Source organism: Macaca nemestrina, chromosome 18, assembly GCF_043159975.1.
Source record: "Macaca nemestrina isolate mMacNem1 chromosome 18, mMacNem.hap1, whole genome shotgun sequence".
In the NCBI taxonomy this organism is placed as follows: Eukaryota; Metazoa; Chordata; class Mammalia; order Primates; family Cercopithecidae; genus Macaca; species Macaca nemestrina.
In genome coordinates this window covers 79,172,923-79,196,774 of record NC_092142.1, presented here as the reverse complement: position 1 = coordinate 79,196,774, position 23,852 = coordinate 79,172,923, and positions in this window count along the sequence as shown.

Below are 23,852 nucleotides of genomic sequence, written 5' to 3'. Positions count from 1 at the left end.
CAATAGGCTCAGCTGGGAAAGGCTACTGAGTCTGAACCCTGCTGTTCAAAATTGTCCCAAATGCACAGGCCCCAGTTGCACTCTGTGGAAAGCACAGAGCTCTGCCCTGCTCTCAGCAGAGAGAATGCCTCTACACACCCCATGTTGCCCTATTGTCCTGCCCTGGGTGCAGGTCACTGATCAGAAACAAAGCGAGATGAGCTTGTGATATACCCTTTGTTGGACCTTTAATCTCTGGCTCACTGTGCTTTTATAAAATGTGAAAGTAGATTATGGGCTGTGAACCACTATAGAACTCCGTTAGGTAATGATTGAAATGTAACAAACGCTGCCAGTTGTAATAAAGGAAGAATGAGGTCATAGGAAAACTTACTCGCATTTCAGCTACTTGTTGCAAAAGATCCATATTCCCTGAGACGAACAAAACAAGCATTTGTTCTTCATGATAACTCGATCGCTTTCGCTTAGCAAGACTTAGTAGAGAAATGATACTCAAATGCTAACACATGAAGGAAGGGAGGAGGAAATAAAAAGGAGGCAAAATGATTGAATAAACGAGGTTTCAGGGATAGTAGAACTGGGAGTGTGCTGCCTGGCTGTCATATTTTTGGAGCGGGAGGTAGCTGTCGATATGCGATGGTGCCTCTTTGCACGTAAATTACTTGTCATGGAAACCAGTCTTGATTGTGCCCAACGATGTGCCAATCATCTTGTTTCATTTAATGCTATTTCATTTAATTCCTGTTCAGCCTCACCTGTAATAACTCTGGTCTTCATTTTACAAGTTAAATAACTGGCTGTAGGTTCGCCCTTATAAGCGACAAATACAAGATTTGAACACAGACCTTTATGACTCCAGAAACTACGACTTTCTGTCATATCAGTTAAACCAAGCAGTACTTTCGGGCATAAGTATCTCTATGCCCCAAACTTACATAGAGATACTTACATTTCCTTTTTTTTTTTTTTTGGAATCCTGGGCTTTTCAGGGGGGTTGGGGTTTTCTCCTTGTATCTGTGTTTAGGTTCTTAACTTTCCTGAGTTACCCTCTTTTCCACATACTTGGGGAGGTTCTTGGCTCTGGGAGGGGAAAGGGAAAGCAGAATTATGGGTGGGTTTTGTGAGGCAGCTGGCTCAGGTCCAGGTTTTATTCCAGCATCAGAGTATTGCTGCTGCCTGTAGGGTCTTATTCTTTGATACAAGGGCTGAGTTGGCTGAGAAGAGCTATTGATAAATCCACGTATGCAGGTCAGAAGATTAAAATGAGAACTCTTAGAAACAAAGAAAAGGGAAGGAAGGAAGGGAAGGAGGGAGGGAGGCAGGGAAGGATAGTAAGAGGAAACCTTCCTGAGTTTATCACTGAATTATTGGATTCATCTTTTCCTTCAGTGATCAATGGTAGAAAATACTTGGGACAATTAAGATTCAGGGTAATTCAATAAGAGAAGGAATATCATGTTCTCGTCCTGTGATTTGATGCCATTGGATACTGAGGTGGGGTCGCCAACAGCTGTCTTGTGTTTTGTTGATGTGGTTAATTTTGTTTCAAACTTTTGGAAGTCCAGGGAATGGGTTTAGAGAAGGAAGTGGCTTTGGGGAGGAGGGGAGGTGGGCAGGGTATGCAGGTCAGGGAGGTGAAGGGGAGAGGAGACTTGTCGAGTGTCAGCTTCGTTCAGTCTTGCAACCTGTCAGCTAAGTGCCATGGCTTCTGCCATGGCCTGGAGCTTTCCCAGTGGCCCACATGTCACCTCTAATTTGACTTTGTTTCTGGGGGATGGCTTATCAGCCCCTTCCCCCTATTCTCTTGCTTCTACGCAGGACACTGAGTCATCAGTATCCATCCCTTTCACTGCCAGAATGGCGGGATGAGGGCAGACCTCCTGGCCTCTGTGGCCACACAGCATAGAGGGCTCCATGCTGAGTCCACAAAGGAGGCAGCTTGGTAGTCAAATAGAGCGCCCCTCCTCCCTGCGCTGCTGAAAGAAGGCAAGGCCCTGGGTGTGGGATATTTTCAGAAGTGTTTACCCAACAGTCAATAATTTTAGGATTGTAAAACAATCAAAAGAAAGTAGCCCGTTAGGATGAGCAGGTCTCTTAGTCACTGATGTCACATTTACCCAGTGTTGTCAGAGAGCCTAGAGTACCCAGGTATCTCAATTTCCCATGCTCAGAATGGGCGGGGGATTTGAACATATTGGCATTATGGTTCATTTTCTCAGACTACGTTTTAAAAATGTAGCTTAGAGTTTTGTAATGATTAGCTGCATGGCAATGTCATCTGAGATTTTGACGGTGTGCTCTTAATCCTGAGCTCTTCTTAAGGATTGTAGAGCAGCATGTAAACATGACCCGTATTCAAGGCTCATGTTGTTTCCTGCTTGACTTCTGCAAAACCCACCTCTGTTTCTTGCTAGGTGGGTAGATTCTGGGCAGGTTATCCTCAGAATCATTCCTTTTTCCTCTAACTGAGAAGCTGGGGCAAAACAAAGAAAACCCTCTTGTCGTCTGGAGTGAAATTCTGTCTCCAAATAACTCAGGGTATCTGAGGCCTTTCTAACTCTTGGGTTTTAGTCTTTGGGAAACTTTCTGAAAAAAATCTACTGGTGTTGGGCATTTGCTAAAGCAACTCACAGTGTTTATAAGGTCGTTAGGAAACTTTAAAAATCACATAGGATCTGTTTCCCAGGGCATTAGGGTCATGTCCTCTTCTTATTTGATGGCCTTGTTTCTAACCACATCTAGGTGTGTTTAGATAGATAAGAAACGAGTACAAATATTTCGCTGTTCCTCCCATGGAGAGGTGGAGTTTTAATCCCTAGTTCTTGGACATGAGTGGCCTTAGTGACTTGGTTAACCAATAGAGGCAACAGAAATGTTTTTCAGGGACACCTGTGGTCAGGTCATAAAAAGTCTTGCAGCCTCAGCCTAGACCTCTTAGAAAGCTCACCCTAGGGATGTTCCTTCTTTGAACCAGGTGACCGAGTGCCAAGGAGAAACCACTTGTAGATGGTCTGTTTAATGGCCCCAAATAACTACCCCTTATTTTCATCTTTGGATACTAGCTCCTTCCAGGTTGGGTGAAATTAATAACCAACACTTGTAGAGTTACTAAGATATTATAGTGATTTTTTGCAGATACAACTCATTTAATAATTTTAAAAATTTTGTGATGACTTCATAATTATTATTAGTGCCATCATCACACTCATTTGACAATTAGAAAATATGCGTTTGTTTTCTCCCTCAGAGAGGCAGACAGGCTCATTGATGCCAAGTGTCTCATCACTGGCAACTGTATTCATGACTTCAGGCACATTCTGCCATTTACCCTCAGCTATAGATCTGGGAAGACTGAGCAGGGTAGACATGGAAATAGATAATCAACTTTTAGTTGAAGGCCGAGAGCTTACGAGGTTTGGCATACTTTTTTTCTCTTGCTTTCTCACTGTGAAATGAATGGTGTAAAAAATCCAAAATGTCTTCGGGAGTGTGCCCTGTCTTCTAGTTTCAGAATTTGATCTGATGACTTCTCATGAAACCTTCTTGCAGAAATGCCACTGACTATGAAGAAAGACCTTATCAAAAGTTCAAAACTGTTGTCTTGAGAAGGTCAATGGGAAGGAAAACAACTTCTCATTAACTGGGAGCCAAGTCAATGTTTCTCCATTTAGTTTCACCCTTAGATGGAGGATCAGCTAGCTAAAAGAGTGCAAGAGTCACCGTGAGTCTCTAGTACATAGCACTTGACATGTCAGAGAAGAGCCCTTCCTTTGTTTGGGGGCTAAATAGGTCTCTGCTTCGAGAATGATTTTAAGGGAACAGTTGGTTATAGATCACTAACTAGGGGATGTGGAACATGTCACAAACTCATCATCATGTCAAATATGAATGCCAACATTTCAGGTGAAGCTGTGGTGGACTGGGCATGGGTCAGGTGCTTTGCATACATAATAATCCTTAGTCCACCCATAAAACAATGAGGAAAGGAAAATAAACCAATGCAGGAGTTGACATATGTGTTCTTAATATTGGCTCTGGGGTCAGCCTGATTTAGGAGCTGATTATGACTCCATGATCAACATGTGATTGAGGCCAAGTAAACTAAGTTCTCTCACCAGCTCTTATCAGCTCAGAAGAGCTTACTGCACACATCTCTTCCCCACTTTGTTCAGTGACATCAAATTAGTAGCTTTAAACTGGTCATAATGGGAGTGTCAGTTTCTTCATCTGCAATTGGGGTGATGTAAATGGAGTGCTTGTCCCAAATTTTCTTATCAGTAGTGAAAAACTAATCTTCATTGCCATCATCATCACTATTAACTTCATCACCATCACTATCACCATTATCATCAACTTCATCACCATCACTGTCGCCGTCATCATCATCAACTTCATCAGCATTACTGTCATCCTCCTCATCATCACCACCATAAACCTTGATCTTTCCCATTTTCAAGAAGGCTCAGAGGGTTGAGGCTCTGTTATTTGGCTTGCCCTGTAATGGGAAATGTTTTAAGTTGTGCTTATATCCTGCCTTATATAACTTGTTTTTTGTAGAGAAAACTTTACTCCCTTTTCAACTACATTCCAATCTAATTATCTGAAGGAGAATGCCACCATTTGGTGGTAATAGAACTTTAATGCCACTCCAACATTTGTTCACAGAGGGAAAGCAGGCCTCAGGCTCAGAACGTTAGAGAGAAAATGGTATATAACTAGAATTTAACAATATGGCTTTTATTATAATCTCTTTACATTTGCTTTTTATTTATAGCTACTAGTAATAGTTTTACACTTAAGGTGGTGATTATAGTTTCTTATACAATGTAATTAAGGGAAAGGATAAAATAATGAGTAGATTAAAAGTAAGCAATAAGCAACAGATAGTACAGCATACACATGAATATGACAAAAAATGGTGATGGTGGCACATGAATATGTATCAACTTCCCCAAACAAATGAATCTCAGCTCTAGGCTCAAACTTACAGTGCTTTTTTTTTTATTTTTTATTTTTTGAGATGGAGTCTCGTTCTGTCGCCCGGGTTGGGGTGGCGTGATCTTGGCTCACTGCAGGCTCTGCCTCTGGGCTCATGCCATTCTCCTGCCTCAGCCTCCAGAGTAGCTGGGACTACAGGCACCTGACACCATGCCCGGCTAATTTTTTGTATTTTTACTAGAGACAGGGTTTCACCGTGTTAGCCAGGATGGTCTTGATCTCCTGACCTGGTGATCTGCCCACCTCGGCCTCCCAAAGTGCTGGGATTACAGGCGTGAGCCACCGCGCCCGGCCACTTACAGTGCTTTTCTATATCTATTTTTGCTACTCCTAAAAAGCCTGTTACGGTATTCACTGTGTCAGAATCACCCAGGAGAAGTTAATAAACATGAGATTCCTGGCCTTGACCCACTGGTGTCCAGGAACCAGCTCTTACCAGCTCAGAAGAGCTTACTGCGCACATCTTTTCCCCACTTGGTTCAGTGACATCAAATTAGTAGCTTGAAACTGGTCATGATGGGAGTATTGGTACTAGGGAATCTGAAAATTCCCCAATCAGGGCTATTTATGTATTTTTACAGAGAGCTGGTTGCTAAGTATTTATCACCACATCACTGCCCCTGCCCCAAACCTACTGAGTCAGAAACTCTAGGAAAAGTGCCACAAATATCTACTCTTATTAGACTTCCATGCAGGTGACTCTGCGGCCCATTCTCCATTTTTTTAACCACTGCCCTTATGGTCTCAGAAACTCTCAGAACCTGCAACTTTTGCTTTTCCTTAGCCGCTCTCCCACTTTCCCCAGCCTCCGTGATGGCGAAAGTTCAGCTATCAGGAGGGAAAATGCTGCCAAGGCTTCCGCGCCCAATGAAGCAAAAAGACACTGGGCAGGAACGGAGAAAACTCTCATTTAAACACAAATAGCTGAAATAATTGCTGAGCAAATCTAGAAAATGACTGGCTAAGTAAATTGCTTTTTTGTGTGAAGCTTTTTTTGAGTTTGACCCTGGGGAGTGAGGTGAGGAGTAACTCTTCCAGAAGCCCAGACCTACACAGTTGAATCCCTGGCTGTGCCTCCCTTGAGTTACACAGGCATTTCCTAGGCTTCAGGCTAGCCCTGCCTCTGCCTACAGGGCAGCTGAGCCTCTGTGGAGGCCCTGGAAAGATGGGAAGAATTACCGCAAGATGCTGAAATAGTGCTCTGGGGGTCTGGGGTTGCTGTCCTGTTGGCTTCTCAAAGCCATGTTATATCATGTTTGGCATGAAATTCACATCAGCCCATGGGCCCATGAAATGGTGCTCTCATTCTCATCTATTTGTAAACAAAAGACTAGGGGGCATCACTGCCCATTACTCGGCATCTAACGTGTGTTGTTTATTGTGCTAAGGTGATTTTATTTAGAACAAAATAATTGCAACTTAACATAAAGCGTGCAAGGAATTATTTCAAGCCCCTTTAATACAGTAACTTATTTCAAAGGTACAACAGTCCCATGAGATACAAATTCTTTTTTCTCCACTGAGGGAATGGATCTTTAGGTCACTTGCCCAAGGTCACAGAGATGGGATTCCAGTGCTGCCAATCTACTCCCAGGTACAAAACTCTTCACTACAGCAGGTTCCACTGCCTCTCACATTTGGGCGTAGTCATTTCCTTTTTAAATTCATGTGACCTGGGAAAGGACTGTGGTTACACTGCTGAGGAAAGTGAGAGTCAAAGGAATTAAGAGAGTTGCCCAAGATCGCACAGGAAATGAAGCAAAGAGCTGGAAGAAAATAAAGGGCTCCAGTAGAAATAGCAACATAAGGATGGGACCATTGTGTATGCCAGTGGCTGCTCACACCTGCAGGGCATGGAGTCTTTAGAATCCCAAAGCCTTATACCAGGAGACTCAGCTTGAAGCTGATGGTGGTTAAAGAAACTCTTTCCTTGGTCAATTTCTAGCTTCGAGTCTCTGGCAATTCATTCAGTCTAAGACTTAGATCCACCCCCACCACCACCACCCCGAAAGTAGCCCTTATAGTATAGCTTAAGATACTGATTGTTGCAAACATTTAATAAACTAGCATGTGCAACTCCCTCCCCACCAGCAAAATTCCTAACCAAGCAGGAAAAACAGTTTTTGGTGGTTGTTATTGTTTCAACTGAAAGCTGGATGTTTTTGTGGGTTTGTTATCCAGGCAATTTACAGGAAAATCCCTCAAAGCCTGGAGACTGCCTGTCCCCAAGGTTAGTCCTGAGATAAGCCCTAAAACCAATCGGAGATATCTTTCTGGCTGGCATCCCGCAGACAAACATTAACTTGAGAGAAGGGTTGATTGACACAAAGTAGGGATGGCCTCACTCTCTGCAATGGCTGGCTAGATCCCAGCAAAAGTCAGGCCAGGTCTTCTGGGTTGCCAGGAGGGACATGTTGGGTCCCTAGAGGAACTCACTTATCTGTCACCACCTGGTTGGACCTTGGGGTTGACCCGCTAGCCCTTCACACGGTGAAAATCGCAACGTGGAGCCTATTGGGGAACAATTTGATCTCAGGGCAGTCCCCTCAGACCAAAAGTAAACTCCTCTTTCCTGTCTGTTGGTCAGAAGTCAGAATGAAGGCTGCCTTGTCTCCTACCAGACTAAGTAGATATATTAGTTTCAATTTTTGATCCTAGAATGTCAGCAGTTGCCCAGATGTAATGCAAGAAGCTGCCTGGGGCTGCTTTTCATTCTTATTTATGCTTTTCAATACTTCAGAATAGGTAAGTATAATACTTGGTGATTAGGATAATTTAGAAAAGACTAATAAGCTAAACTAAGAAAAAAATATTTAAACCGCGAATCTTCTCTTCCATCAATACAAGGTATAGCTTGATAGTCTTAATTCAACTCCAGTTCTCTTTATAAAATAATAGAAAAACTGCTTATAAAGTGATGGAATAAATAAACAATCATGAAATTCTAGTTGGTAAGACAGTCTTAATTTTGTTGCTTTAAAAATCTACGTGTTTGAAAATTTTGAACACTTGCCTTGAATTTTGAAAAGGAAAGACCTGTTCTTGACCTCTGCTTGATAAAGGTTTCAGACAGATGTGGAATATTCATGGTCCTTGTTCTCTGCTGGTACCCATGGGGATGTCGTAATCTAGAATCTGAAAGAAAGGGTATAAGAAGCATTTAAAAGCCACTTACAGGCCGGGCGCGGTGGCTCAAGCTTGTAATCCCAGCTCTTTGGGAGGCCGAGACGGGCGGATCACGAGGTCAGGAGATCGAGACCATCCTGGCTAACACGGTGAAACTCCGTCTCTACTAAAAAACACAAAAAACTAGCCGGGCGAGGTGGCGGGCGCCTGTAGTCCCAGCTACTCGGGAGGCTGAGGCAGGAGAATGGCGTGAACCCGGGAGGCGGAGCTTGCAGTGAGCAGAGATCCGACCACTGCACTCCAGCCTGGGCGACAGAGCGAGACTCCGCCTCAAAAAAAAAAAAAAAAAAAAAAAGCCTCTTACAAATTGAGTTTTTTTCCTGGAAATTAACACCCCTGAGGGCAAAGATGTATTTGGATGGGCTGGGCACAAAACAAGGCTTTTCCCACTCTCAAATCTATTCCTCAGTCTTCCTGTTCTGCAAAGAGAGAGGAAGAAAAAAGAGAATGCATGAGCAAGAAAGCCCCCGTATGTTGTCTATAGGGCAGGCCAGGAAGAGGAGAAAATGTTACCTGAAAGGGATCCCAATCCAGACCCCAAGGGAGGTTCTTGGATCTCACACAAGAAAGAATTGGAGGCAAATCCATAAAGTGAAAGCAAGTTTTTAGAGAAGTAAAGAAACAAGAGAATGGCTACTCCGTAGGCAGAGCAGCCCTGAGGGCTGCTGGTTAACTATTTTTATGATTATCTCTTGATTATATGCTAAACAAGGGATTTTTAATGAGTTTTCTGGGAAAGGGATGGGCAATTCAAAGAACTGAGGCGTCCCCACTTTTTTAGACCATATAGGGTAACTTTCAGACATTGCCATGGCATCCGTAACCAATCATGATGCTGGTGGGAGTGTTTCTTAGCATGCTAATGAATTATGATAGCGTATAATCAGCAGTGAGGATGATCAGATGTCACTTTCATTGCCTTCTTGGTTTTGGCCAGCTCCTTTACCGCATACTGTTTTATCAGTAAGGTCTTTGTGACCTGTATTTTGTGCTGACCTCCTATCTCATCCTGTGACTTAGAATGCCTAACCTTTTGGGAGTGCAGCCCAGTAGGTCTCAGCCTTATTTGACCCAGCCCCTATTCAAGATGGAGTTGCTCCGGTTCAAACACCTCTGACAAAACCAGCCTTTGATCAACATGATCCAAGATCTAGTCTTCATTGTTGCAAGCTCAGAATGTTGCAAGCTTATCACTGCTTTGCAGACTAAGAGTCTCGTGGTGGCACAACTCCCCAATTTCTGGCATCTGAATGGTTGCAGGGAAAGCCAAATTGCCATCAGAGGATTTCTTGTTGAGTATGCCACAAGAACAAAGCAGGTTGTCATTGAAGCAGCTTGTGTCACCAAGCTTAGCCTTCTATCTCCACTATGAGGAGAATGGCCAAGAAGTCTGGCTTTTGAAAACAGCCTGGGGCTAGACACTGTCTTTACCATCTTTTGTTTGTTTGTTTGTTTGAGAGGGGCTTTCACTCATGTTGCCCAGGCTGGAGTGCAGTGGTGTGATCTCGGCTCACTGCAACCTCCACCTCCCGAGTTCAAGCGATTCTCCTGCCTCAGCCTCCCAAGTAGCTGGGATTACAGGCATGCGCCACCACCCCTGGCTAATTTTGTGTTTTCAATAAAGATGGGATTTCTCCATGTTGATCAGGCTGGTCTCTACTTCTGATGTGAGGTGATCCGCCTGCCTCGGCCTCCCAAAGTGCTGGGATTACAGGTGTGAATCACCACGCCCGGCTGTCTTTCCCATCTTTTCTATTTACTGTGGGGCAGGATTTGGAAGCAATAGAACTGGGATAAGTCACTGCTTTTCCTTGCCTCAGTTTCAGCCCCAGTAAAGTGGGAGTGATGTATCATCTACATTTACTGGCTAGTGTAAATCTTCTGCCATGATGTTATCAATATTTCTTTTATTTTTTTACTTTTTGGTGTGTTTATGTGATGGCTATGTAATCTATTAGTTTACTCCAAGTGTACCCTGCTTAGATCAGGGGTCGTTAATTCAGTCCCTTACAGATAACCCTCACTTAACTTTTAGTTGAAGTACCTTTAGCGCTTGTTGACAATCTGCCCCTGTCCCTCTTATTTAATTCTCAATCATACAACCTGCTCAGACTTTCCAGAGCTTTAAATGATCCAGGCAAGGAGGTAAAGAGATCTGATGGCTCCGAAAAAGTCGACATTCTGGGTACTCAGAGAATGGATATATGTTGTAATCTTTACTTCTGCCATCCATTTTACCAGGCACCATGCTTTCTTTCAGTCTCCTTTTGTAGGAGAAAAAGCACACAAATCTGAGACGCTAATTGGAGGGGCATTGCCACTCAGACACAACAATATATAATACAAATTGGAGCATAACCGTATGCGTTTCTTAGGTTGCGTATTGTTTATGAGAAAGTATTCATTGGTAGGCATTTTGATGATAAGGAATTAATATTAACTCAGAAAGGAAAAAAGTTTGCAGGCAAACAGGAACACTTTTTATTTTTATTTTTATTTTTTATTTTTATTAACCTCAGTTGAAATCTAGGAATTTGATGGTTATCTTAAAGAAAGCTGGTTTGAAAGCCCAGCCATTTGTATGTAAAGTTTCGCCATTAGTCAAACTAATTGCTTGAGGATTTACTAATCTCCCATTTCCTTCTTTCCTGAAACCCCCTTTAGGGTCGCCAGAGGGATTTAGATTCTCCTCTGGTATGTAAAAGTTAGATCAGTTGATATTTTCAAAGCAGAGATGCCAACCCTGCCTATGGAGAGTCCAAGATCGTCTGAAAATCTATTCTCTGTTTTCCATCCATGTTTAAAGACAGCATTTTACAAAGTGAAGGACGCTTCCTTATCCCTGGAGGTACCCTCTCCACTTTAGTTGGTACCTACACAAGGCATTAAATAATACTAGGACACATCATAAGACAATGATTTTCTTTACAATTCTCTTTCTGCATTTCTGAATATGTCTAGGAGAAATGATCGGTGTCATGCCAGTACATAGTGTTAATCTCTTTCCAGGGTTGCCAAATTTAGCAAATAAAAATGCAGGACATCGAGTAAAATTTGAATTTCAGATAAATAATAAATACGCTTCTAGGGTAAGTGTGTCCCAGATAGTGCATAGGGCATACTTGTACGTAAAAAGTACCTGCTGTTTATGTGAAGTTCAAATTTAACTAGGCATTTTGTATTTTATAAGGGAAAACTTCTGTCTGATTTCTCTTAATGTGTCCTTTTAAGCAAAGATTGGCCAGACTTCAGGCTTAGAAGCTATTATCAGCAATGATATCAAATTAAAATTTAATAATAAAGTTTTATTTTCATGCTATTGATTTTTACAGGTACCTTTTAATTCAGAGAAAATTTCACCTATTATGTACTTAGTGTAGTGCATTTAAAAATGAAGTTAATTTTGGCCGGGCACGGTGGCTCATGCCTGTAATCCCAGCATTTTGGACCTTGAGAGCTTGTTTTGGAGGTTCTAGCAGGGCAGTACAGCTACTCGTATACCCTTGACCGAAGACCGGTCCTCCTCTATGGGGGATGGTCGTCATCTTCGACCAAGAGGGCAGCTTCGGGAGGGACGCACATGGAGCGGTGAGGGAGGAAGCGGACACCCACCTAGCCAGCCAGATGAGCAGAATCAACCCTGGTGATCAATGGGGTGCCAGATGTCGCAGCCAGATTGCCCTCACATCCAATCCCAGCCCTTTGGGAGGCTGAGGTGGGCAGATCATGAGGTCAGGAGTTCAAGACCATCCTGGCTAACACGGTGAAACCCTGTCTCTACTAAAAATACAAAAAAAAAAAAAAAAAAAAAGCCAGGTGTGGTGGCGTCTGTAGTCCCAGCTACTCGGGAGACTGAGGCAGGAGAATGGCGTGAACCCGGGAGGCAGAGCTTGCAGTGAGGGGATATCGTGCCACTGCATTCCAGCCTGGCCGACAGAGCGAGACTCTGTCTCAAAAATAAAAAGAAATAAAAATAATAAGAATAAATAAATAAAATTTAATTTTAAAATAATTTAAGTTAAACACTGAAAGGTGACTGGATTAAAAAAAGTGTTAGTATAGGATGAACTTCCATGTGGCCAAAAATTACTGATGATGAGACATACTTCTTTCATTTTGCTGTGAATTGACTTATGTTGTATATAAACCTGGGATAAAACATAGTACTTGGAGATTTGTAGAATCCTTTTGATTCCCTATAGATTTTTATAATTTAGGGAGGGAAAAGAACCCTAAAGTGCTGTGTTTGCTGTGGTTGTCTCAGGACACATTCACATTTTCAGCTGGCATGGTTACATGTGTCCATAGTCCCAGCTACTCAGGAGGCTGAGGCTCAAGTGTGAGCCCAGAAGTTTGAGACTGCTATGTGAGTGAGCTATAATCATGCCACTGCATGTCAGTGTGGGCAACAGAGTGAGACCCTTTCTCAAAACAAGCAAACCCTCTAATTTTCGTTCAGACTGTTTTTCACTACGAATTCTTTTTCGCTTATGTAATACTTTTGCTTTCTCTCTTAGGAATACTTAACGCGTTCTTCCCAAGTTTTCTTTGTTTAATTGTTCTCAGAGTCAGGGCTCTGACTGGTGCTGGGAGTATGTTGGAAATGCTAATTCTCAGGCCCCACCTTAGACCAGCAATGTCTATTTAAACAAGGCCTTCATGTGACAGTGATGTACCTTAAAGTTTGTGATCAATGACAGATTGGATAAAGAAAACATGGTACGTATACACCATGGAATACGGTGAAGTCATAAAAAGAACAAGATGATGTACTTTGTGACAACATGGATGGAGCTGAAGACCATTATCCTTAGCAAATTAATGCAAGAACAGAAAAACAAATGCTGCATGTTTTCTCTTATAAGTGGGAGCTGAATGATGAGCACACATAGACACAAAGAGGAGAATGATGGACACTGGGGCCTACCAGAGGGTGAAAGACTGGGGGAGGAAGGGGAGAAGCAGAAAAAAATAACTAGGTTTAGCACCTAGGTGATGAAATACTCTGTACAGCAAACCCCTGTGACATGAGTTTACCTATATAACAAACCTGCACATGTACTCATGAACCTAAAATAAAAGTGGAAAAAAAAAAAAGGTTGTGATCCACTGTTTTCATTCATACATACAGGCATAGCTACAAAGCAACATCTCTTTTGCAGCATTTCCTGCTTATTTTAGCTGGAAACGTTCTCTTTCTTATCTGAATTGCCATAGCAGTTCATTTGAGTTTCCTTATTTATTATTCTTTGTGGGCACTGCAGTTATTTGCAGGCAGTATTGACTGTCCTGTTTCACCGTGAGCTCCCTAAGAAGAGAAACTCTCTGTCTGTCTCTCTATATATAGATAGATAGATACTTACAAATTTATATGTATGTTATTTATAAATAAATTATATGTACAAATAAATATAATTTATAAGTATATATACAAATAAATTGATAATTATAGACATTTACAAATGTCTATAATTTATATATAAAAATTATATATATTATAAATGTGTATACTTTTTATATAAAAATTATTTACAATTATAAATGGTAAGTATAAATTACATATATAAATAAATTGAACTTGTCAAATATCAGAACTTTTCTGGCAAAGGATTTTTAAAAATAATGAATCGTATTATAAATTATTTTTAAAATTACACATTAACTTTAAAAAATAATTACACATGAATCATTAAGGGAAATAATTACACATATGAATCATTCAGGGAAAAAAATCACTACATTCTTATTCATCTTGAGCTAAAGGTACAAAAAAGGCAGGATGCAGAAGAAATGTGAATAACCATAGTCAAAAATATGCAGCCTCACTGGTACATAAATTAAGGTAAATTGGGATACGAATAAAGAAGCATGTTAGCTATAAAATTCAAAAAGATTTAAAAATAGTATGTTTAGATTTGGCGAGAATGCAGAAAAATAAACATTAATGTAGCACTGAAGAGGAGTTTGAGTTATATCTATATCTATGCCATAAAGAATCAATATGGAAAGTAATTTGGAAGAATAATGTAGAGAGCCTAAGTAAAGTTCATACTCTTTGACACAGTAATTTTTATTCTTGGGGGAAAAGTCAGAAATGCATGTGACTATTTATGTACAGATATGTTCAATACAACTTTATTTATAAATATTAAAAATGTGGGAATGGAATGCATGCCAAAAGTGGTTAACTTATGTCCAGTGGAAACGACAGAACATATGTAGCCATAAAAAAACAATGTTTTCAAAAGATACTGAATGTCATGGAAAAGTTTCTTATCATGTTAAGTGAAAAATAGGAAGATAAACATTTGTTTATATGGAATCATTAGAGTACTGTTAAAATGTGTGTGTGCCCAGAAGAGACTAGATCACTAGGTTGATGACATTAGCTCTGAAGAGTAGAAAGTCCTGTTACTGCAAGGTGCTAGATCCCTTTATTCTGTCCTGGACTTGTGATTTTGTTGTTCATCCTTCCCTTATATTTTCTAAAGTTTCTACAGTGAGCATATAAAACTTTTACTTATTTTCATTGAAAAGTACAGAAGTCTACTTTTGGGCATGGTGGAGTAACTCACATTGAACATGCTTTCCTATCATCAGTAACTATAAAAATCAATGAAATATGTAAGATAACTTTCTAGCTATTGGGGAGCAGTTGGCACAGGGCTGTGATCCTTTTGGAAAGGAATACTCTCTTTTTTTCTTTAGAGGTGAAGTCTCACTCTGTCACAATCAGCTCCCTATAGCCTTGAATCCTCCCATCTCAGCCTCATGAATAGACAAGACCATAGGTGTATACCATCAGGCCTGACTAATAATAATTTAAAAACAATGTAGAGAAGGGATCTTGCTATGTTGCCTAGGCCAGTCTCAATCTCATGGCCTTGAGTGATCCTCAAACTTTCAAATCATAGAAAAAGAAAAACCACATGGACAGAAAAATTATTTAAATAATTAATGGCTGAAAATTTCCAAATTTGGTGAAAATTGTTAACCTATGGACCCAAAAATCTTAGTGAACACAAAGCCAGATACATACAAAAAAAAAAAAAGAGGCACTTATGCACATCATAATGAAACTGTTGAGAACCAAAGAAAAGGAGAAAATCTTAGAGAAAAATAACATATTTCACACCAGGGAAAAGGATATGAATGGTCTCTGATTCCTAATTGGAAACAATAGCATTTAGAAGACAGTAAAATGGCATTTTTAAGTGTGTAAAGAAAGTCAACGTAGAATTTTATATTCAGCAAAAACATTTTTAAAAATTGAGAGTGACATAACATTTTCAGTTAAAGGAGAGCTGAGTTAATTCTTCACCAAAAGGTGTATACTATGATATATGCTGAAGAAAGTTCTTTGGGCTGATGAAAAATCATACCAAATGAAAACTCAGATCTTCAGGAAAAAGATCAATAAAAATTATAAGTATATGGATAAACAGGATTAAAAATTTTAAATGAATAGGTAAAAAGTCTATTTTTAAACTGTTCTTTATTTTTAAAAAAGGCAACTGATTATTTAAAGCCAAAATAAAAACTTGTATTGGGGGAACTATATAAGTATATATTAGTATATATAAAGAGTATATGTATGTGTGTGTGTATATATATATTAGTGTGTGTGTGTGTGTGTATAGTACACATATACCTATACCTCAAAGAAAGGCAATAAATAGAATTATATTTTTGCAAAGTTTGTATATGCTATATAAAGTGATAACTCTATAGTATGATTATTTAAGGACTCATAATCTCTAGAAGAACCTCCAAAATAATACAGAGAAGTATACACAAAATCTAGTGAACACAAAATCTAGTGAAGCTAATGAAAGGGAATATTTAAAATAATAAAAAATAAAGACTTTCCCCAAAAGGAGGCAAGTAGACTAAGGGAAGGATAGAAATAGATGGGTAAAATAACAAGATGTGTCCTTAACTCTAACAACATAAACAAATAAATTGAATGTAAATAGTCTAAAGAGTCCAAATAAGAGATAGTGATTGTTAAACTTATTCTTTAACAAGTGGCAACAAGAATCAACATTTATCTATGAGAGAGACTCCCTATAAATATGAAGAAAGAGATGAGTTGAAAATAATAGTATAGAAAAAGATATACCATAAAGACATTAAGCTCAGGGAAATTCTTATTGTCATACTACTATGAGATTAAATAGCCGTCAGTCTTACGAATATTATCAGAAACATAGACAGACACTTCATATTAAGAGTGTCAACTCGTTAGAAAGTAATAACAATTCTTTTTATGTTTTTCTTTTTGAGACAGAATCTCACTCTGTTGTCCAGGCTGGATTGCAGTGGTGTGATCTCAGCTTACTGCAACCTCCGCCTCCTCGGTTCAAGCAATTCTCCTGCCTCAGCCTCCCAAGTAGCTGGGATTACAGGTGCCTGCCACCATGCCTGGCTAATTTTTATATTTTTAGTAGAGACAGGGTTTCACCATGTTGGCCAGGCTGGTCTCAAACTTTTGACCTTGTGATCTGCCCGGCTTGGCCTCCCAGAAAGAAATAACAATTCTAAAATTGTATGCAACCAATAACAATGCTTCAAAATACACATAGAAAAGAAGTGAAAAACAAAAACAAGGAGCAGAAAAACCCACAATCCTAATCGAGAATGTTAGCGTATTTCTTAGAGTAATTCACAGGACAAATAGATAATTTGTAAATTAGTAACGATATAGAAGATTAGAACAAGGTTATTATAAACCTAATTTAACTTGCCGTTAATAGACTACTATAACAACAAAATACACATTGTTGTAAAGTACACATGGAAGTTCACCAAAATAGACCATATCATGGTCTCAAATGAACTACATCTAAGTAAAACACAAGAGACTTAATTTTTTTTTGTAGTATGTGCTCTGATAACAAAGGAATTAAATTAGAAATAACAATAAGCTATTTAAAAAATGTAAAATCCCAATGACCAGTGATGGTGAGCTTTTTTTCATATCTTTGTTGGCCACATAAATATCTTCTTTTGAGAAGTGTCTGTTCATATCTTTTGCCCACTTTTTGATGGGGTTGTTTTTTTCTTGTAAATTTGTTTAAGTTCTTTGTAGATTCTGGGTATTAGCCCTTTGTCAGATGGATAGATTGCAAAAATTTTCTCCCATTCTGTAGGTTGCCTGTTCACTCTGATGATAGTTTCTTTTGCTGTGCGAAAGCTCTTTAGTTTAATTAGATCCCATTAGTCAATTTTGGCTTTCGTTGCCATTGCTTTTGGTGTTTTTGTCATGAAGTCTTTGCCCATGCCTATGTCCTGGTATCACCTAGGTTTTCTTCTAGGGTTTTTATGGTTTTAGGTCTTATGTTTTAAGTCTTTAATCCATCCTGAGTTAATTTTTGTATAAGGTGAAAGAAAGGGATCTAGTTTCAGTTTTCTGCATATGGCTAGCCAGTTTTCCCAACACTATTTATTAAATAGGGCATCCTTTCCCTATTGCTTGTTTTTGTCAGGTTTGTCAAAGATCAGATGGTTGTAGATGTGCGGCATTATTTCTGAGGACTCTGTTCTGTTCCATTGGTCTATGTATCTGTTTTGGTGCCAGTACTGTGCTGTTTTGGCTACTGTAGCCTTGAAGTACAGTTTGAAGTCAGGTAGCGTGATGCCTCCAGCTTTATTCTTTTGCTTAGGATTGTATTCGCTATATGAGCTCTTTTTTGGTTGCATATGAAATTTAAGGTAGTTTTTTTTCCTAATTCTGTGAAGAAAGTCAGTGGTAGCTCGATGGGGATAGCATTGAATCTACAAATTACTTTGCGCAATATGGCCATTTTCACACTACTGATTTTTCCTATCCATGAGCAGGGAATGCTTTTCCATTTGTTTGTGCCCTCTCTGATTTCCTTGAGCAGTGGTTTGTAGTTCTTGAAGAGGTCCTTTACATCCCTTGTAAGTTGTATTCCTAGGTATTTTATTCTCTTTGTAGCAATTGTCAAAACCGCAGTAAGATACCATCTCACACCAGTTAGAATGGCGATCATTAAAAAGTCAGCAAATAGCAGATGCTGAAGAGGATGTGGAGAAACAAGAATGCTTTTACACTGTTGGTGGGAGTGTAAATTAGTTCAGCCATTGTGGAAGACAGTATGGCAATTCCTCAAGGATCTAGAACCAGAAATACCATTTGACCTAGCAATCCCATTCCTGGGTATGTACACAAAACAGTATAAATCATTCTACTATAAAGACACGTGCACACGTATGTTTATTGCAGCACTGTTCACAATAGCAAAGACTTGGAACCAACCCGAATGCCCATCAGTGATAGACTGGATAAAGAAAATGTGGTACATATACACGATAGAATACAATGCAGCCATAAAATAGGATGAGTTCATGTCCTTTTAAGGGACATAGATGAAGCTGGAAACCATCATTCTCAGCAAAGTAACACAGGAACAGAAAAACACCCCATGTTCTCACTCATAAGTGGGAGTTGAACAATGAGAACACATGGACACAGAGAGGGGAACATCATACACCAGGGCCTGTTGGGGGTTGGGGAGTAGGGGAGGGATAGCTTTAGGAGAAATATCTAATGTGGATGGGTTGATAGGTGCGGCAAACTGCCTTGGCATGTGTAGACCTATGTAACCACGTTCTGCACATGTATCCCAGAACTTTAATAAAAACTAAAAATTAAAAATAAATTAAAAATCCAGAATTTGAGCATCACATTTTTATATAACAAATTCGATTAAGGATAACAAAATAAGTTATAAAATATTTTGATCTGAGTGATAAAAATAAAACATATTCAAATTTGTGAGATGTTCTTAGAGCATGCTAGATGGACATATATAGCTTTATGTGTTTATATTGGAAAAGGGGGAAAAAAAAAGATGTAAAACTCAATGATCTCATTTCCCACCTTAAAGAGGTAGAAAGAGAAGCTATTAAACCCAAATTAAATAAAAGAAAGGAAGTAATGAAGACAAGAGCAGAAATTCATGCTAAAAAGACAAAAATGGAGAAAATTAGCAAAGTCAAAAGTCACCTCTAGGATGATTGATTAAGAAAAATAGAAATCATAAATCAGAAATATTGAGAATGAAAAAGGATAACAAAAGGAATATGAACATTATTTCTATAAATTTCATACAACTTTCATAAAGAAATAGAATAGCTGGATAACTACCCCGTAAAGAATACTTAAGGTATGAATGGACTCACTGGTGCATTTTATCTGATGTTTAAGGAAGAAGTATTCTCAATCTTACACAATATCTTTCAGAAAATAATAAAAGACGGAGCATTTACAATTTGTTTTTTAAGGCCAGCGTAACTCTGAGAGAAAAATCTAATAAAGATATTTTTTAAAAATTATTATATTTCTTATGAATAGAGAAAAATATCTTCTAAAACTTGAGCAAATCAAGTGAAAAGGATGATGTGTAATGACCAAGTGGGGTTGATTTCAGAAATGTAAGATTTGTTTAAATTTTATTAATATATCTGTCAATGTATGTAACCACATTAATAACATAAAGGAAAGAAAGCATCTGATCAACTGAACAAGTTGGAAAAGAAAGTATTTGGCAAAATACAGCAATGATTTATAATAATTCCCAGTAAAAATGTAACAAACTGTAATAAAGAAAAAAACTTCCTCAATTTGGTTAACAGTGTTTGTGAAAAACCTACAGAATTAATGCTTCCCCTGTAAGATCAAGCACAAGGCAAGGATGACTGCTCTTAACAATTTCATTCAATATTATGCTAGAAGTCCTAGCAAGTGCAATAAGGTAAGAAAATAAATAAAAGAAATACTAAAAGATTGGAAAGGAAAAAGTAAAACTATCTTTATTTTCAGACAGTATAATTGTTTACACAAAAGTCCTAATGAATCTATAAGACAATTAATAGAATTAATAAGCAAATTTATTAAAGTTGCAGGATACAATGTCAATATAGAAAACTAAATAAAATTTCTATGTACTAGCAACTAACAATGGAAAAATAAAACTAAAAAATGTTGCAATGATATCAAAAACATTTAGAAATATCTTTAACAAGAATAACATTTGTATACTAAAGACTATATAAAATATTTGAGAGAAATTGATAAAGCTGTAAAGAAATACAGAGATATAAAGATACATACTATGTTCTTAGGTCAATAAACTTAGTATAGTCAAGATGTCCATTCTCCCCAGATTGATCTCCAGATTTAACACAATCTCAAATTAAAATCTCAACAGGCTTTTTTAATAGAAATTGACAAATCAATTTAAAAATCTATCTGGGGATGTAAAGGACTATTAATAACTAAAACAATCTCAAAAACAAGGAAAAAAGGTAGAGGTTTTCAACCATCTTATTTTGAGTCATACTAAAAAGTTACAGTAATAAAGACAGTATGGTATTGGTATAAAGATAACAACTGGACAAATGGAACAAAATAATGTGCAGAAATGGATTTACATATATTTGGTTGGTTAGATTTTGTGGAGCATCTGAATAAGCCTATAGGAAAACTTGACACCCCTACCTCACACCATTGACAAAAATTAATTTGAGATGTATTATAGACTTAAATGTAAAACCTGAAACTTTCTAAGTAAAACATAGGAGTATATCCTTATAACTTTGAGGTAGGAAAATGACTTTTTTGAGGGAGAAGGAGGAGTTATGAAGACTAGCACCAAGTTAAGTACATCCATCTCAAGTTATTTCAATCATTTTAGCTAAACTTTCAAATAAGTTCCAGGGATTTTCCTTTTGTCCTTCATGTGATTCGTTTAGCACTTTAAAAACAAACAAACAAAAAACACACAAGGAAACACTAAAAAAGTAGAATTCCTGTTTTGCAGCCAGGAATATGTGGGTTCAAATACAGACTCCCCTTTTAGCCACTTAATAATGAGCAAGTCACTTAATGTCAGAGCTTCACAGGATTATTTTTGACAAGTAAGCAAAATAATGAATATAAAGTGGCTCTCACATAAGAAACAGATAATACATGCTCAAATATTACTTCCTTTCCTTGCCTTCTTTACCTGGGCCCAAATGTTGGCATCCTCGGGCTGATGTACAGATATCAGCATGAATAAATTAGGCTATTAAGGGCACAGTTTCTGGAACTAGGCTCTTTGGGTTGATGTCCTGTGTGGGACAAGTTTTATTAATTTTTCTGTGCTTCAGTTTCCTTATGTGTAAAATATTGAATTAACTAACAAGATTTTTATGAAAAATTGAACAATCTGTATAATGTGTTCAGCACAGTGGCAGAACATATGGTCAGTGCTGAGGAGTTGTTAGCTACAATTATATGAGGTGACCATCTTCAGATGTTAAATAGTACCCCACCGTTTTTGTGGGATAGAAGAAATATGTTCTTTGGACCTTAGAGAGCTGTTTGGGTTATGGACATGCCTCACCTGTTCAAAACCACACTTTCTGTGTTCCCAATGCCAATAAGAACCTGCAGCACATGCCTCGTAGAACCCAGACGACAAGGTCATTTTACTTAGTCCATGTGACAGCTGAATTATGATCATTTCTTATGTCTTCCTCTGTGGGTCAGGATAAATTACACTGTATTCTTCCTTGTTATCTTCATGGCATCAGTCTGTGACGTAGCCTCTTAAAGTCACATGGTATTGAAACATTAAGATAAGTAACATCTGTGAGGAAGATCCACTATTGAACCAGAGGCTGGGTATTCTCAGTCTTCTTCCTTGGCCATGCTGGGAGGGAAGACCATTTGTAGAATATTCCTTGTCTACAGCTATGTAATGATGCATTTGCTAGCTTTAAAGATATAAAAATGAACAGATACCTTGTCTCTGAGTGGGGCTTTGTGTAAACAAAAAGAGACTCATTGGATATCAAAAAATCAAAGCAAAATTGAATTACACCCCAGAGGGAATTAAGAAAGGGCTTCTAGCTCAGTAATAAGTTACAATTCTCAGCACTCTAGGCAGGAGAATGAAGACATTTCCAGTGAAGGTGGATGTGTTGTATTCTGGCAGCCTCTGGGTCTCTGAGAAGTGATAGGTTCTCCTTGTCTGTTCTGCAGAGGATCGTCCATTCAGCCAGTAGTATTCAGTAGACAAAGCCATGATGGCATGGCTCAGAGAGAGGGTGTGAAAGCTCTTTCTTTGATGGCATGGACTTATGTAGTCATAGGTTTTATGGAGAGGGGCTGAACATTAATAGATAAGTCCACAAAAGCATAAGTAACCCACTTACACTTTCTAATTATCTCTCTTAAAACCCATAATATATGTGATTCAGACCTAATGTTTGGATCTGGTAACATGCCTGAGTATAGTAGATACTCAACAATTGAGCTTTCTTTTTAACTTTGCCTGCAGGACATAATATTACCCCAGAGAATACACTTTCTATGATTTTTCCCATTCTGTTACCAGGAAGGTAATTAACTGGTAAGACCTTGAGGAAGAAGCTGGCATAAAAATTATGAGGGTGTCAGTGGTGCTATAAAACAAGTTAGATAGTAGGTCTTCTTAGTTAGGAGTCTTTTGGTTGTAAGCAACTGAAATCAGCTTGAACTAGAAGAACTTGGAAGGGGGGCATTGTATTATAGGGCTAGGGAAAATTTAATGGTTCTCAAGGGTCAGGAAGGAGCTACCATCAGGCTCAAACTTGAACCTGACATGTCATCAGAATATTCTCGATCTCTTGTCTTTGTTCCTCTGTTTGTATTTAGTCTTTCTTTCTTGCTTACTGTAGTCTGACTTTCTTTACCAAATCACAACTGAAAATGACCATCCATTTGTCCACAGTGATAACTGGGCAGCCTGAAGCTGGGGTTTCTTAGTGTCTATTCTATAGTCCCAGGAAATCTTAGCTTTCTTTGGGTCACATACCACTTGTGTTCTAATCCATCAGCCAGGAGCCCAGTGTCATTGCCAGATGGATACAGGGTATGAATGAAGTAGGATAGGCCCCAGAAGAGCATGTAGCCCAATTGATGGCTATTCCATCAGCAATACTGATGGTTCAGGTGGTCTTTCCCTTCTTTGGGAATACCATAAAGGGTTGAAAAAGGACCCAAATATTGCAAAAACCCTCAAGGATACACTTTCGTAAGAGACTAATTAAAGATGCAATTAAGTTAAGGGACTTAGGGCTTGGCCTTGTGGCCGGGACAATTCATGCATGGTGTCAGAACATCCTGTCAATTAGTTCCATAAACTGTGCCCTCCTCTTCACCCCTATGGCTATCACCATCTTTAAAGTTCTCATCCTCTCCTACCTCAACTACTCAATGGCCACACTATTTGATCTCCCTACCTTACGGACTCCTTGTTGCCACTCTAGACCATTTCCTGTAATGCTGTCATTACAGTCCTAATATTCAAACCTGGCCATGCTGCCTTCCTTCTTGAAAATGTTAATGTCTCCAGTAGTCCTAAGAAGTCCATAGGCTCCATTCTGTTACTCAAGATGCCAACCTATGATTTTGCGCTCACTTCCTGTGAGGCTCTTCCTCATCATGAACATCACCTAGAAGGTATGTCCTTTGTTTGTTTAACTCAGCTAGTGGGAAAGACAATGGAGTCATATCCTGTCCTGGTGTTTAAGTCTCCACTCCACCACTAGCCAGCTCTTTGTGAGTGGGCAAGGCACTGACCCTTTCAGGCTTTAGTTTCCCCCTGAAAACT